Below are 16,811 nucleotides of genomic sequence, written 5' to 3'. Positions count from 1 at the left end.
ATAGATTTGATATTTAAATATGAACAAGATGTAGCACCCTTTCAATCCCAAGTAGAAATCACTACCTCTTCCATCCTAAATCCATAGGAAGAAAAAATCACAGACCTTTGTAACTTGAAACTATTTTCCTTTCACACATATGGCATCCAAGGTTACAGTTTCTGTTCCTGGCTGAATAAGGTTTAAAAATACCTTTTTTTTTTCCTCCCTCTGCAATGTGACTTTTATTATTTCCCAAAGAAGGGAGAAGTGATGACACCTAATCTTATTCAGGGAGATGGATGATCTGTTTGTTTCTACAAAGGAAACTGGGTCTGAAGCACTTTATTAAAGGCAGAAGAGAGCAAATAGAAAAACTGGAGATGGGAGGGCCTAAACTTCTGGTCTCACTCAAAGACTGGTCTCGCTTGTTCAGTGATGTAATATGGAAACCCATTTTTGATCTTGGGATGTATGCAAGAAATTAAAACCTTTATTCAGGAAAAAGAAAACAATGTTGGTAACTAAATATTTATTGATGCTTGGTGAATGGTGTTTCCTAGCCAAGTTGTACTAAATTTGAAAGCTTTCCTGGAAAACCCTGCAATGGCACGCTTATGGTTTTCACTAAGTTAAAGGGTTTGAAAAAGCAGCTTGTCCCCTTGTGTTATCTCATTTATTCAGTGCCTTGAGAAAATGAAGGTATGAAGGATTCACAGAACAGCAAGCGTGTCCTTTTAAGGGATGGGATTTTTACAGAGCTCTGGGGCCTGCTTTTACTCATTTTGTTTAAATGCTTTTGGGCTATCTACCACTTTACAACTGACTGCAAGGGTTGCACTTACTGCTTCATGTTTTAGGTGAGATTTCTCCAAAAGAAACTTGATAGCCTAGTGTTTATCAGAAGCGTTGCAACCTGGCATATGCTTTCAGTATTTATACCGTTAGCCTTTATGTTATCTGGAGCATGAATTAATCCCTGCTCTGTACTGACTCTCTGTATTTTGATGATTTGTGTACATTAGCCAAATGTTACAATGAGTTGTTTTTGCAAGGGATATGGAAGAACAAATATTGATACTGCTGAATTATTGCAAAGGAGATGGAATTGTGAAGTCTGGGGCTTACTTCTGAAAATGCTGTTGGCCCCAAATGGAGCCAAAGCATTGGTAAAACTGATGGGGAAGATGCTGTTATGCAAGATGTGGGTTCAGAACTGGATGGTGGCAGAGTGGCAGCTATGTCAGAAAGTAACAGAAACTGTAAGGTGCAGAAGCCATGGGGCAGTTCCTTGAAGATAATGTTAAAGATTGATCTTCCTTGAAGATAATGATAAAGGAAATGAGGGGAAAAGGGAAAGGTGCCAGAGAGCAGGTATGGGCTGAATATGATGGCTTAAACAGGAGATGTGGAAGGGGAGGCTGAGAGATCCAGTGGGAGGAGGATTGAAGTTTGGTGGAATACAAATAACAGAGGGTTGTGTTTTCAGAACAGATGGATCAATGGAACTGGAATAGGCAAATTTCAGAAGGCTCTGCCAGCTGGGGAGCAGGGTCCTGAACAAGCTGAAATGACCTGCTTGACCAATCTTTGTCTGTTGTCATACACAGTGGTGAAACCCCGTGGCCCACATTTGTACTACCCCCTATAATCCTGCTCCGCACAGGGCAGCAACCTGCAACCAGTTGAGTTCTACTGGTGAGCTTGGTGTGTTTCTGACAGCAATATGGTGGCATTTCTTGTATCCTTGAACCTCTATTAAATTAAAACCAAAGAGTGGCCATGCATGAATGGTGTCAATAAACAGCTCTCCAACAAAGCTAAGTGCTTAACAGACAGGAAATCAAAAATTTTGCTTACACTTTAAATGGGACTATAAAGCACGATGATTCATTTTAATTGTGGTGGTATGTTGGGGCTTTTTTTCTGCAGGATCCCTGCCTTGTATTGTGCAAATGATGAGTTGTGCTCAACTGATAAGTTGGATTACACAGGCAGTGAGGCAGATAGTGGCAGGGAAAAAAGACCTTGTAATTAAAGCCATTAAAGGCTGGAGTGGATTTATCTCTGCCTCTGCCGCAGAGCTCTGTGTGATGTAGGACATACTGCGTCAACTTTTACAGGTGAATCTGGCTGAGTGGATTTACTTTTTGTTTTGGTTTCTGGGTCTGCAAATCTGAGACCAGGGGTCTGATTTGCATTGCCAAATACCCATAATTGCAGCTGAAGTCAGTGATAGCTGTGATTTTGTTACATAAAATACCGTCTAATATAAGGGACGTGAGAAGGTCACCTTTAACTTATCTTGTGCACTTGTCCTGAATGTAATGAACATCTTTGATCACAATTTCTGCATATGCTATCTTCTTATCTTACTGAAAACAAAGGATGAAAAGGATGTAGAATAAGATCCTTACTTCAATAGGAACTGTTGTGAGAATGGCATTTTGCACTTGCCTGCTTTCATACATGATGAATACTGAGGCCTAACCTGCAAAATTTCTTGCTTGGTTGTTAGGTCAAGGTCTGACAAGCAGGTGGCACTTAAGCCCCCAAGTCTATGCCCTGAATGTAAACTCAGCACTATTGGAGGAGTTCTATGAAGGCACAACGTGCTGCAGGATGGAGGGATATGGCCAGGCTGCCATTTCCCTTTGGCTAGCACAGAGGGGAAGCAGTCCTGAAGGTGCAGCCATCGCTGCTACGGAGGGACATCTCTTCATTCTTTACTTTGCAGACTATGATGGAATTGATTATGACTTTCCCATCATATTTTTATGGCAAGCTCAAATAGCGACTGTATAATCCATGTATGTACTGCTAATTATCTCGAAGTTTGGTATGGTTTTTAAATGAAGAAATATTCAATCATGGGCAAAGTTTGGAAATTACTCTTTCTGATATTCATGTAAAACCAATAGAATTTTTAAAGGCCAGGTTATCTCTCAAGTGCTTCCATTTCACAGCTTTTCCTGGCAGAGATGTACCTACAAATACAGAATGCATGTAAGATTATGGGTTGAAATTTCCAAAAACCTTCACAAAAAAAAAAAAAAAATAGCAAAGCAAAGAATATGTTTATTTAGCCTACAGTATTTCTGTTTCCTCTGCAACTGTTTTAATATTCATCAAAACAGTAAATGCAGATCTTATAAGCATTTGTATATACAAATGTTCGTTATCTTACATATTTAATAGTAGCTGTCTTTAGCACCAGAACATATTTTTCTGCTTTTAGAATGCGTATAAACTATATAAAATTAATGCAAACTGCAGTCAAACATAAATCAGAAATTTGACTGTATTGTACAGTAGTCTGAAAACCTGTAATGAGATCAGGGTTGGTATCAGATGTGTGCATTCCAGTATGGTTAATTGTTCAAAATTTCAAGTTTGAGGCGCACAGTTTTGCAAATCAATAAGGCACGTATTATTTCATTTTGATAGATGAGTACAAGAAATGAACAAAATATTCTGGACCTTTTGATACTAGAATACAAAAGGAATCTGGATAAAAACTTCTCACACTGGAGAAGAACACTATTAAAATACCTCTTGGAATTGAAAAGTGCACTGCAGAAACAAGGATGAGTTGTGAGTCTGTGTACATTCTTTCATCGCCCATGTACATTTATTTCCATGGCCGTTGCTGTTTGGCTTCACCTGGAGAATGAACAGGGAAATAAACCATGCTTCTTTCCAATTAATAGAATGCAATAGATTAGCTGGAGTTATGGATATAAAAAACTGAATGTCTGAACATTTTTTTTAGGTGACATATGTTGAGACAACTACTGTTCTTGTTTGCTGTGAGGTTTTGAATCAGACCAAAGCATAAAGTATACTTTAGCTTTCTTAAGCATAACTTAATGCAAAACAAACAAACAAAAAGACTGATCATGTCAAAACACTCTGGCAGTTCTTCTTTCATCTATAATCTTTTTACTTATTATCTGAATTTGTGCAATTATGATGGAGAGGTAAGTATCTCAAAAACACTTTCCTGTGATGTACTACATAGGCAGTATGCTGTATAGGATATTTTGTCCAGTATTTGACTGTTACTGTCAAATACTACACATCTATATTTTTCTACAATTTTTTGAAAATTACTGGGTAAGTGGAGAAGGAAGACCTGATTATCATTATGTTCAGGAAAAAGCTGCAGTGCATACTCAACTCTTATCCATTAGAGAATTCATGTGTGGGTGAGACTTTATGAAAACCAAACACCAGGGGAAAACTCAGGTTGTAGCTCACAGCTTAGACAACTCACCAGAGAAGCAAATTCAGACTGTAGAGGAGATTGCATAAATTTTGTGATGGAAACTTTGTGAAGCTGAATGCTGCAGTCTAAATCATTTTACAAGGTCAGTAGTCAGTCACCTAAAAAAAAAAGGTGCATTGGAAACCAGGTTATAGTAGTTGCACTGCTTAAAGAACTATTCTTCACTTGCATGAGTGTATCTGCTTCAAAATCTCTTCCTTTGGGAACTGGTAGAATTGGAAGGAGAGAATGATACATTCCCTAAGGAAGCTGAGGATCTTCTGTTTCTTATCTTATATGGTCTAATAATATGGGTTGGGGGAAAATCACACCAAATCCCACGACTTCAAAAGACTTAAATCGTCAAAACAACGGAATTTCGGACAGATTACAATTTGGGAAAAAAATTGGTACAATTTCTTTAAGGATTGATTTTTCTTTAAGTTGTGGTTCACTGGAATCAGCCAGAGGTTTTCAAATTTAAAATACATTATTAGAGAGATGAATAGGTAGCACAAATTGTAGGAACTTAGAAGTACCTGACAGACATAATGTCATGCATAGGCTGCAAGTAAATTTTTAATATAGAGAATGTAACGTTTATGTGTATGCAAAGTTTATGCTAGTTAAAGAATTGAGTGTTATGGTTCAGTGTGAACGATAGTATTTCAATATGAGAAGTTTCAGGATATGCCAGCCTAACCTTAACATTTAAATCTGGATGAATTTTGCAAAATTTGGGTAAGAAGCTTCAATGATATTGGTCTCATCTGCAAAGCTCCCAATTGTCTTGTCATTTCTGCAAAATACTTTCTCTCCAGAGCTAATGCTGTAAGTACAACCTCTCTAATTTTTAACATTCTTGTTACCAAGGCAAGAGCTAGAGTTTTGAATTGAAACTGGATTCAGGATTGAAACTGGATTCAGGATTGAAACTTTAAGATTTTTTGGATATTCTAGTAGGTTAAAAAGTTTCTTGTGAGTTCAGTTTTAATCATACAAATGCAAGGAATTGTATTGTCATACAAGACAAGGATTGCCCTCCAGTTGAGAGTTTCTTGTTTGAAAGTGGAAAGAACATCATGCATATGTGACAGAAGTAACAACTGCCAGGTATATAATATGCCCTGTAATTGGTATGTTTGTCATTTCATTGCATTTCATTGTGGTGGATGAGTTGTGGTATTCTTCTAGACAGAAATGTGAGCTCCCATCATTTGTTGTTGTTGTTCTTACCTGCTAATTAAGTGATGAGATTGAACTTTCTTTAATTTTAATTCCCAGAATTAATGAAGCCATATTGTTTGAGTTTAGAAAGCAGTGTGAAAACTCAGCTAATCCAGTAGAAGGTCGTAGAATCATGGGATTGCTAGGATTGGAAGGGACCTTAAAGATAATCTATTTTCAACCCTCCTACCATGGGCAGGGTTACCAGCACCAGCTCAGGCTGCCCAGGGCTCCATCCAACCTGGCTTTGAGTGCCTCCAGGGATGGGGCTCTCCATGCAGCTGTGCCGTGGCCTCACCACCCTGTGAGCAAAATTTCATCCAGATGTCTAATCTAAATCTCTGCTCTCTTAGCTTGGGAAGTTTGTTGATAAAAACAGGCCTTGATATCTATAGCATGGTCAGTGAAATGCTGCCATCACTGGCATACCGAAGAGTCTCACTGCTACTCTTCAGAGTCTCTCTGCACACATTTCCACTGCAGTGTCATTTTTCAACTGGACTTGGACCTCCATCCTTGTGAGTGAATTATTTTTGGACAATGTCATAATGGTGTTTTCAATTTCTGATTAACTTCTGGATCTATTTTTGCTATTAATCATCTTCCAAATCTTATAGGCATGTAGAAGGTTGTGGGTTTTGTTTTTTTTTTTTTTTTTTTTTTTTTTTTTTTTAGGTTTTGTTCTTTTTTCCCCAGCTAGGAATGATGATTTATCCTAACTGCTCTCAGTTCCTTAAGCAATTCTTGTGTTTTAAGGGTAAGCCCTTAACAGTGGCCCCCTTTGAATCTCCTGAGTGAATTCAGGTAAATATTAATAGTACAGAAATTTTCATTAGTTCAAGGAGTACCCTAGGATGAGATTCATGAAATCTAGCATACTACCTGTTTTATTGTTTCCCTATTTAGATTTTGTTACTGTTGTTGTTTGTGAAACACACAGGATCATAGCTTGCTCTCTCAGTGAAATCTGGTGTGAGAAGGGCATTCAAAATTCTGCTTTCCCCATGCTATTTGTTAAAATCTGTCTCTCCCTACTGAATAACAGGTAAATCTTTTCTTAGTCTTCTAATTGCTAAGGCATTTAGGGGTAAGTAATGACCCAGGACTGCTGTTCTTTTTAAATAAATGGAGAAAACTGAGGACCCATGTAATAACTTCCCCATTTTCCTCCTCTTAAAAAAAAAAAAAAAAAAAAAAAAAAGCAGTGGTTATTAAAACAGTATTAAAAGGGGAAAAAAGAGGCAAAGCTGCAAATAAAAAAAAAAAAAAAAAAGCCAAACCATCTGGAAGGCACTGTTAGCAGGCTGGACACATGCAGAGTATTAATATCTAGACGTTTAAGAGCAGCGTTGTGCTATTACTGAGGAATGCAAGTTTTACGATAGCCATCTCCTGCGTACATTGGCTATGATGATGTCCTGGTTCAGATAACATTTATCTTGTGCCTGATACTCCAAGTTGGAGAGTAGGGTTGTTTCTGTACATAGCAGACCCTGGGCATGGCAAAAGCTTTGTAGGCAGTTAGAACTTTGGAGAGAGACCTCTTCAGACTGCTGCCTTCCAAAAGTTGGGTTCATCTGCTGCATCTAGATCTGAGCTAAATTCAATTGTATGTATAAACTGAAATCTAACTTTGTAATGCGAGGAGGGAGGTAACAAAGGGCAAAGTGCTAAGCACTGCCTGACCAACACACATCTCTGAAAAAGACTTCTGACTAGCAGCATCCCAGCCGTAACCGTGCAGATCCTGAGTGGGCAGTAAGGATCTGGAATGCACCTCGCCTCCTTTTGTGGCTGCACGTTTATCTGTTGGCAATGATGTAAGGCCTAAATGCTCCCTGTGTCCCATTATGTGTGGATGTCACTGCCCAGGGGTTAGGACCTATCTCTTAAATCTCACCTCTACATGGACACCAGTGACTCAACCTTTTCCAGTCACAAAACTGAGCACAACCCTTCATTCATGACTCCTGTCTTTTAATTATGGCAGTATAGTAAGTACTAAACATTGGGTGGGATGAGTTGTTCAAACAGCAACTAAAGGCATTAGAACTAATCCAGCAGTTTGAAAACAAAGCCCAGGCTCCCCCAAAAGCATTTCCAATCCAGTAAGTTATGTGTTCTCCTATCAGTTATTATTTTGTAGCATAGATTTACCAATATATGTATGAGAAATTACCTCATCCACAGGCAGTGATGACACCATGTATGCAGTTTGTGAATGAGCTGTGCAAGTTCCTGCATTGCCTAGCTATTTTCCAGCCGGTGTGTCACTTTGTGGAGTGCTTGTTGTGGCTGACCATGTGTATGCTTTCTGTAATTGAGACTCATCTGCCACCTCCAATCCCTTTCTTTTGTTTATTTTTATTAAAGTATATGTAGTTCTGTGATCCAACTTAGATCTTCGTGCTGATTTACCTCTTCTATTACCTTTTGATCTCAGTTTGGATAATTATGCTTCCTGATTTTCAAGCTTGTGATGGCTTGCCTTAAATACCAGTCTTGACCTTGCTGGCACTCACTGACCTCTCCTTCATGGGACCGTCTAGCTCACAGTCCTATGTTCAGCAGTGGTTTGTGGTGTTCACCATTGGACCAGAGGCTTGGTGTGGGGCCAAGATACAGCTTTTGTGTAAATCAAGTGACTGATTTGGAAAGATTTGTCTATACAACATCAGAAATCCTTCACAATCAAGGAAATTATTTAAATTGAACCAACTTGGATGGTGGTGATGCCGGAATGCTAGCACCAAAACATTTCTTCATAGATCTCTGTAATGCTTTTTCACATTTATTTTCCAAAATTAAGTCAGGGTAATGCTACTGGCAGGCTTTCGCAAGCGGAAGAAGATTTGGCAGCAGTGAGCAGTCTGTTGCTACCTACTACAGATGTTCAACAAAAAGAGTGTGGGATAGCAATTGTCTGTGTGTATCTCTGTATTTATTTCAAGTCAGTGAGATTCCTAGAGAAATCACAACTAGGGAGGTGTTCCTTCAACCTGGGTTGCTGCTGTCCCCATGCAAGTATCCACAGGTCAAAGCAAACTCCAGTCATTATCACCTTTCAGATGTCTTATTCTTCATATCCCTCTATGCAAGTAAGGACAAGAACAACCTATTACATGCAGGGAAGAAGTCAGGAGCATAGACCAATCAGAACCTGCAAGTGAAGGAGGCTTATCTATCACCTGAGTCAATCCTTACATAAGAGCATGTGGTGAGCATCTTCACACAAGTCACTCGTGCAGCTGGGTAAGCACATTCTGCTGCTGAGGATGTTTGTGGGTGATACGGTAGTGATAGTAGTTGCCATGTAGTAGTATGTGCAAGTTATATGAGTTGTAACACAGAGCTTGAGTTGGCTCATGAGTTCCACAAGACTCACAAAGTCAAGTGATGAGGGTCTGCATGTTGCACGAGTTCCCCTTGGATGCTTACTGACGTGACCTTCTCATACACACTTCTGATCTTGTAGCTTACTACGGGAGTACTGAGGGTTGCATTCTTGTCTGCTAGGACGTGGAGCTGCTCCCTGAAATCATCCACAGTTCAGTAATAATTAATACTAATTAAATAATAGTAGTAATTTCTGTATTTTCCTCTCAGTAGTGACACGAGTTAAACTTCAAGTGCCAAGTTATAACTAACCCCATGAATTTATGATTTTCTTCTCTTCCCTTTTTAGACCATAAGGAGAAGTCTTATTACAGGTGACAGGGTAGAGATTTTTACAAGCCCTCAGGGAAAATATTGGCAGCATATAGCAGGTGCAGCCTTAATTTTCACTCTTGATCTCTGCATGTTTAAGCATTCAGTGCTAACACCAGTTGGTCTTTTATCTTCCTCAAAAAGTGGTGTAGTGCTTATCATTACATTGAGTTTAGCCATATCCATGGCAGTTGGAGCTGTTCTGTGCTTCATGGCATGTAAGAACTAATATCTTTATATCCTATATAGTCTATGTATTTATTGTATAGAATAATTCTGATAAAATGTCATCTCACAGTGGAAACCCTGCCAAGATACTTGTTTGAAAGTTAAGCCTGAAGTTTGCCAATTGCTTTAAAATGATGCTGATAGGTTGTGTGGCCGATGAGCTGGAGCATTCAGTAAGTTCTCGGGCTGTGTTCAGAGAGATAGGAAAGGAAGTTTGCCCAAGTGTTCTTATCTCATCAGAAGACACACTGTATCCCATTCCAATAAGGAAGTGCAACCGGCTGATAGGACTAGATATTCTTGCATCATTAAAGAAACTAATATATGAAATGAAAGATCTCTTAGATTGTACCAGGACTATTTAGAGAGATTTTGTTAACCCTCTAAAAAGTGTTTGAAGGGGTTTGTTTATGGTTCTCTTCTGTGTGCCTTCTTAAAGGACATAAAAGGCAGACACAGATTCACTTCCAGTTTGAATAATCTGGTTTGCTGTAGCTGCCATGAATGTCAGTGGTGAAGGTAGAAGGGGGTGACTTACAGGTAGTGTCAATGTAAAGGTGCAATCTGCTCATTGCCAGATCAGAGGAGTCTGGTGAATAGGATTGGGTGGAAAGTGGAAGGCAGCGTAAAGGATAATGTGTGTGTTAGGAAACTTATTAGAAGCTGGATTCTGACTGAGTCATAATTTGTGGCTTGTAAAATTCTGTGTCTTGTTTTCACCATGCTGATATATGGCTTAAAATACTTCCGTGTTCTGAGCAGTCAGGATGTAGTAAAGGATTCTGAAATTTTCAAATGAAAATTGATATACATTGACAGTGTTAATGGGGAAACTGAATGAAGGTCTTTTATGCTGTGTTGAAGATGGTAAAATAATTGTATAAGATCTCTTTTAAATGATTGCTAAGTTACTCCTACGAAGTTTGATAAATATCTTCTGAGTCATAAATGACTCTCTAAAGACTACATTCAATAATGCTAAAGTCCATTCTAAATACTTAAGCTCTGATTCTGTAAATCATGAGAAAAATTAAATGTTCAAATTTTTGCAAGGCTTGATAGACTGATGTCTGAGCCCTGGGCTTTTCTCTTCTACTTTCTCAGTTCTCTATGACTGGGTTTAAAATAGACTTGAAGTAAAGAAAGCAAACACTCCCACCATTTACTATATTAAATGCCCTTAGCACAGGCAAACCTAGAGGAATCAGCAGTGTGTTTAAGCCCCTTGGGAGCCTGATAGCTATGGATAGGGGAGCAAGATACTTCTATATTTGTCACAAGGGGAGTTCTATGAAACTGTCACAGCTCTTCTCAATTTTCAAAAGAACGTAATACCCCAGATAACCAAAGAAAACTTTATTCATTAGGTGATGTGACATTAATTGGATCCTACCTGCACTGGTGCTAAATATTCTCATAAGCATCATTAATTTTCAAGCAGTTTGACTAAGCCAAAGTGCTGTGGTATTGAGTAGTCCCATTACATGGTCACAATTAATGTTCACAGAAAACTTGATTTCAGTTTTTGGTGTGTGTTGATGTTTCTTGATGTGTCTTGTGGCAACCATCTACAAAGAAATGAAGAGCAGTGAGTTGTACTAGCTAATTTAACTGATTACTCCAGTATTCACTTTCCAGGCAAAATTTTTGGACTTGGCATGCAGGAAGTCCGGAATCTGTAGCCTTTGATTTATAGTGAATAAGAACTATGGTTTATCCTAGCCTTAACAAAATTCTTCTGCATCAGGAGTAATAGTTATTCATCTGTTGTTTTTTTTTTTTTCTTTTCTTTTGCCTTCATCTATCTATAAGACTTTGGGGTATCTTTCATTTGCCTTTAGCAGGCAGACTAAACACCCACTTGGGTGTGTGCAATTATCGTTGTTTCTGTCATGTCATGAGCTTAGGAGCTGGAGACAGCCTTCCCCTTTCCTTTCCCCCAGCTGTACACACCACTGTGCCAGCCAAGGGATGCCAAGGCTCATTTTTGCATCACATCCCTTCAGTAGCAAGTGAGTGATATGCAGACCGAGTTCAGCATGCCACAGCTTCATCTGGCAATTGATGAACTGCAACCACAGGCTGTGATGAGGACACTGATACTTTATTGGATGTGGCTGTCTAGCAGGTGTGTGTGTAATGATAGTAAATAACATTGATCAACAACATGTTGGCATGTTTAAAGCATTGCAGTAATGTAATGCATTCTGGTTTAGGGTATATTTACTCTCTCTAACATTAGTTTTTAAAATTGCAGCTTAGTTAATCTAACAGTATGGCTGTATATAAAAAAAAAGTCTCCTCTTTCTATGGTAATGTGAGCGTTACCTTTAAGAGGTTCTGTTATTTCTTTCATCCTCTTTCCAATGTTTGACTCCAAAGAAACTCTTCTTTTAACTGTTTCTGTAGTTTGTAAAGAAATGCGTCCAGTTATTAAAGCCAGACATGCCATTTGTTAAAGGAATTGCATCCTGTGAGGCATCCTGCAGAATGTTCCTTTCATCTTTTAAAAACTGCTTCAACTAAATAACACAGGTCTTCTGTCTCCCAGACTGCACTGATGAATGCTACAATACTGACCTGAAAATAAATGGGTGCTTGGAAGGAGCATGCTCCTCCCCGCTACGCCGAAGTTCTGATATTTTCTGTATGGTGCAAAATGCCTTATGGATTTTGTATCTGGACAAGTCAGCGTGATGCATCTGAAGACAACACTTATGGTTTCTTGAAAGTTTTCTCATTATAAATCTCCACTCCCTGGGAAATCATTTTGGAGGTCAATTTCCTGCCCTCTCTCGTCTGATTATAGCCAAGTAGCAAAACAAAGTTGTAACTCATTAAATGAAATTCCACTTTTATGTAATGTCTGTGCAACATCACTGCAGACATAAGACTTACAGCAACTTGAGAACACAGCTTTTCTTTGAAAGGTGATGGGCAGCCTTAATTATAAGCAAAACTACAATTAGACTTCAAGGAGAGAGTTGGGTAAGTCACATAAATGTATTGGCTCTCTGCTGTATATCTTGTGGGCTCTCTGTGGCACCTTCATCCTAACATCAAATGGCATTCCTGGGGCCAGCAGTGAGACCAATACATCTTCTGTCAGAGCTGCTATTTGGCTTGGAGCAGAGTGCTAGAGCTTCCTTGTTTTGTCTGTCTCCTTCAAAGCTCAAATGAAAAAGAATTATTGTGGTTGGTCTTAGTATGTATATAGAGAAAGCTGCCATAAAGCTTGGATGTGAGGTGTGAGAGTGTCTCAAAGTGAAGCTGGTGAGATGGGATGTTTTCATTAAAGGGGATGTTGTGAAACTACACAAGTAGTGGTGGTACTACTGTGGGCACTCTCACCAGTTCCATGTACTCTGTTTCAGATGCAGCACTGAAACTCCTAGGAAACAAACCAATATTAAACATTGTCTTTAAGTTTGTTTTTAGAAGAATACAGGGGAAAAAAAGATACTGAAAGCGTATAGAATCATTTTTGAAAAGTCAGTAGAGCAGTGAACCTCATTGTGCATGCAAGGTGAGCAGATTGTGAAGCGCTCAGTCTTAATTCCCCACCTAGGCGCTGGGAGCTGTTTTCCTGCTGACTTTTGTGAGATTGTATAAGCCTCCCAAAGCCTGGTGTTCAGTTGTTCAGTCAGGAGTCATCTTTAGCAAGGTATAAGTTTCTGGGAATTGATCCAGGGTAGACTTAAGTTTGGCTTAGCAAAAAGTATAGGACAGTGACCTGCAAGATATTTCACAGGAAGTTTCAGTGGTTCTAAGCAGGATGCCAGTGAGAGCTGCCAACTTGAAATGTACAAAAGCTATTTATTAAAGAGAGACAACAAAATTATTAATATGCTTAAGAATTAATGGTATTTTTAAAATGCGTATGTGTTGAGTTCCTTGTTATTTGCTCTTTGATTTTGAGACTTTGATATTCATAGTTGTCATTGCAGGCATGATATTCAGAAATTCACCTTAAAAACAGTGGGTGGAAAAAATGGTTAAATTTTAAAATTAGAAGAAAACTGATATCTAGCATAAGCATGTAGCTTAAGAGTTTAAACTTGAAGAAAAATGCTGTATACTTTAAGGTTCTGGAAGAGTCACAGGAAATTCACAGCACTGTATCAAAGCAAAACTGGTAAATGCGTGACTGCATAAGTTATGATGTTTTAGTTGCATCATGACTGGATATTTGGAAGGACAAAGTATCCCATCAAAAAATTTCAGTGTGTTTTAGTTTTGTGCTATTCTGTCTTTATGATCATGTTGGTATATTGTGGAATTTGTCAACAAATTTGAATAGAGTTGAGATTAGGATGAAGGCATAGCTGTTGGCCCTGACTAATGCAAGAATTATTATTTTTAGTATAGTTTATCAAAATGGCTTCAAAACCTGAAAAGAGTTGTACATTGAATAGTAAATAAGAGAAAGTGTTACTATACCAAGAAAGGTGAAAGAATACCTAGAATCAAGTATAATTAGGGTTGTATAATAAAAGGGTAGGATGTCAGGGGGAAGTTCTTTACTATTTGAGTGATGAGAAGCTGACACAGGCTGCCCAGAGAGGTTGTGGATGCCCCATCCCTGGAGGTGTTCAAGGCCAGGTTGGATGGGACCCTGGGCAACCTGGTCCAGTATTAAACGGGGAGGTTGGTGGCCCCGCTTGTGGTGTGGGAGCTGGAGATTCGTGATCCTTGAGGTCCCTTCCAACTGGTGCCATTCTGTGATAATTTCTTTCTTAGCCCCAGTGTTGAGGTGTCTAGAGGGTGAGTAATATGTCTTTGAATCTTCAACTGAAGACACCATGAATGCCAGATTTACATAGTAGCTCCTGTACTTCTAATACCAGATTAATTACTTACTGTCTGCAGTTTCTCAAAAATTTTTCTTTAGGAACCCAAACACTTTACAGACAATTTTCTAAGAAAGTGTAATGTGAGCTGGATGGTTGTTTTCAGTAAGGGAGTAATGGAGTATTTTGCTGGAATAATTATGCTGAATTATTGAAGAGAATTGCTAAATAGGTAAGGAGGGGAAATCTAAGATATGTAAGGTAGTTACCTAATACAAATTAAAGAATATATTGGGTTTAGACTGTGATCATCATGAATCACCTGCAGAGGACAGATGGGAACACCAAGAAGTATCCAGAGAGCAAAAAGTTTACTGGTTGCAAAGGTGTGAGATACCTGAATCTGAGAAGAAACCAGAGAGGAATGGAAGAAATCCTTTTCTGACTGATGGATGACTGTGATTCCTGTTGGAGTAGAGCAAGAGTGACTGTAAAAAGGTGGGGAAATGGTGGCATGGAGTGCTAAGATGAGCTCCAATGGAGTTGTTCAGCTTATAGAGAAAGAATATGAAGACATGAGAAGGTTGTAAAATGAACTGTGCAATGAAGTGCTATTTCATCATAATAAGACTGTGAAAAAACAAAGTTACTGTCAGTGGGTAGCCAATATGCAGCTTCCTCATTTTATGAGATTGATGAGAACAGTTTTAAACTGAAGAAATGGGCTACTGGAGAAAGCACAAAAGAAACCCATGTGATCCCTTTACAAGCCTCGAAGGCACAGGGAAATTAAAATTGGATAAATGAGACTACAGAAGTGGATAAAGGAACAATATTATTAGGTAGTAGCTGGCAGGAAAAAAAAAAAACAACACAGGTCTCACTGTTGATAAAAACTTGTGAAGTAAAGATTCAGTTAGCAAATGAATCCTTCATCATCTGGCTGAGCATTTGGGACATATCAACATAAATCACGCATTAGTGCATCAACATAAAGATCAAGGCAAGTGCATGGAAATCTGAGTGCTACTGATGCTGAGGGGAAAAGAGGTGTTATTGAAAAAATGGCAGTGTATCTAGGAGTGATTGCATTGGCAAATAGATTTGGTTAGATGCTTGTGTGCATTAATGGCATCAAGCTTTGAGAAAGGGAAAATGGGACAAAGTGGGTAACAGAAAATGTCTTGATATCAAAGTCACTTGGAATAAAAACCCAAGATGTAATCCAAAGTGTTTCAGTAATGCAAAGATGGGTAGTAATAAGGACAGTGAGAGAGGCTCAGAAACCATTATATGTCTGTAAAGTATGTGTGTTTCCAAAGACAAATATTTGAGAAATTGCAAAACATAGGTAATTAATTAAGAATAAAAATACAGGGACTAGTTTTTAGTAGCATGGGTGTCATCTTCAGCCAAAGGTTCTAACAATTGCTCGAGTTAATATACAATTAATATACATTGTAAAAATAAAAAAAAAAATCCTATAAATAATATTAATCATAAGTGAGGTGTCTTCAAGGAATGGAAATGGGATTGACCAAGATAGAGAAATATACCATAAATATTAGAAAAAAATGGAAATGAGCTGTGAATTTTAAAGAGACTACCTAATGATACAAAATTTTTAAAATAAATCTTATAAAAATTGAAAAAGAAGGGAAGTGCAGCCAGTGTAAAGGAGGGTGGAAAAATGGCATTAACTGTTGGATGAATAGGTTTTAGATGCAATAGGTAGCACTCCTCATAAACTAATGGTGATATTAAGCATGGGATACAGGGCAGCTAACTGGAATGATTATGCAGAAATGGAAATTCTCACCTCCAGAGGGAGGCAAAACTTAAATTATGTAATTGTTTAAATCAGAGGAGACCACATTATCTACATGCAAAACCTGCAAAATATAATTGCAATTCCAACAGCAAATACTTCTAATAGATATATCACATCAGCAATTGGTACTACCTGGGGGAGTAAATAAAAAATAGTTCTTAAATCAGGAAAAAATGACTCAAAAGCATTATTATTATCTCAACAGCAGAAAGTCCTTTACTACAAAGTTTTAAGGAAATAATTACACAAAACATGACATAATGATAAATTAGTTAAAATGCAATTTAAGATCATCACAAATAAATCATGCCTGAATATAGTGATATAATTAACTGAACAGATGGATAATTCTCTAACTCTGAGTAATATGTCAAATCTATATGGACTTGAACAAAATACTGTATTTGTCATCTGCTGTGTAGAAAATAATTTGTTGAAATAGGAATTAAGAATGAGTTGTGGGAGAGGAAGGAGAATCAAAAAGATATCTAGAAGACAAAAGTGGGCTGGAGTTGGAGGTTGCCAAAGGAGATCTCAGTGACTGATTACAGGATTGCTTAAAAATAATGTTTTCATTGACCTTAGCGCACAAAAACAGCAGTACTATGGAAAAAAAGAAAGAAGAAGAAGAAAAGATGATTCAAGTTATCAGAATTATTATGCTGAAAATGGGAGTTTCATGTAGAAGAAATGATGTGAGCAGTTGAGGTGGAATAACGGGATAAAAAATCAGACAAAAGGCTGCTGTGAGAAGTGCTGGGCCATGCATTTTGGCAGCTTG

The 16,811-nt window shown here is 38.2% G+C and overlaps 1 protein-coding gene across 3 annotated transcripts in view; it reads left to right on the top strand.

Annotated features, from left to right (window-relative positions):
• Positions 1-16,811, top strand: part of KIAA1217 (KIAA1217 ortholog) — a 345,692-nt gene that overhangs the window by 117,784 nt on the left and 211,097 nt on the right. The gene's annotated exons all lie outside the window — the stretch shown is intronic.

This window comes from Lagopus muta, chromosome 7 (genome assembly GCF_023343835.1).
Source record: "Lagopus muta isolate bLagMut1 chromosome 7, bLagMut1 primary, whole genome shotgun sequence".
Taxonomy (NCBI): domain Eukaryota; kingdom Metazoa; phylum Chordata; class Aves; order Galliformes; family Phasianidae; genus Lagopus; species Lagopus muta.
Note: the sequence above shows the minus strand (reverse complement) of the source record. Positions and strands in the feature narration are given on the sequence as shown.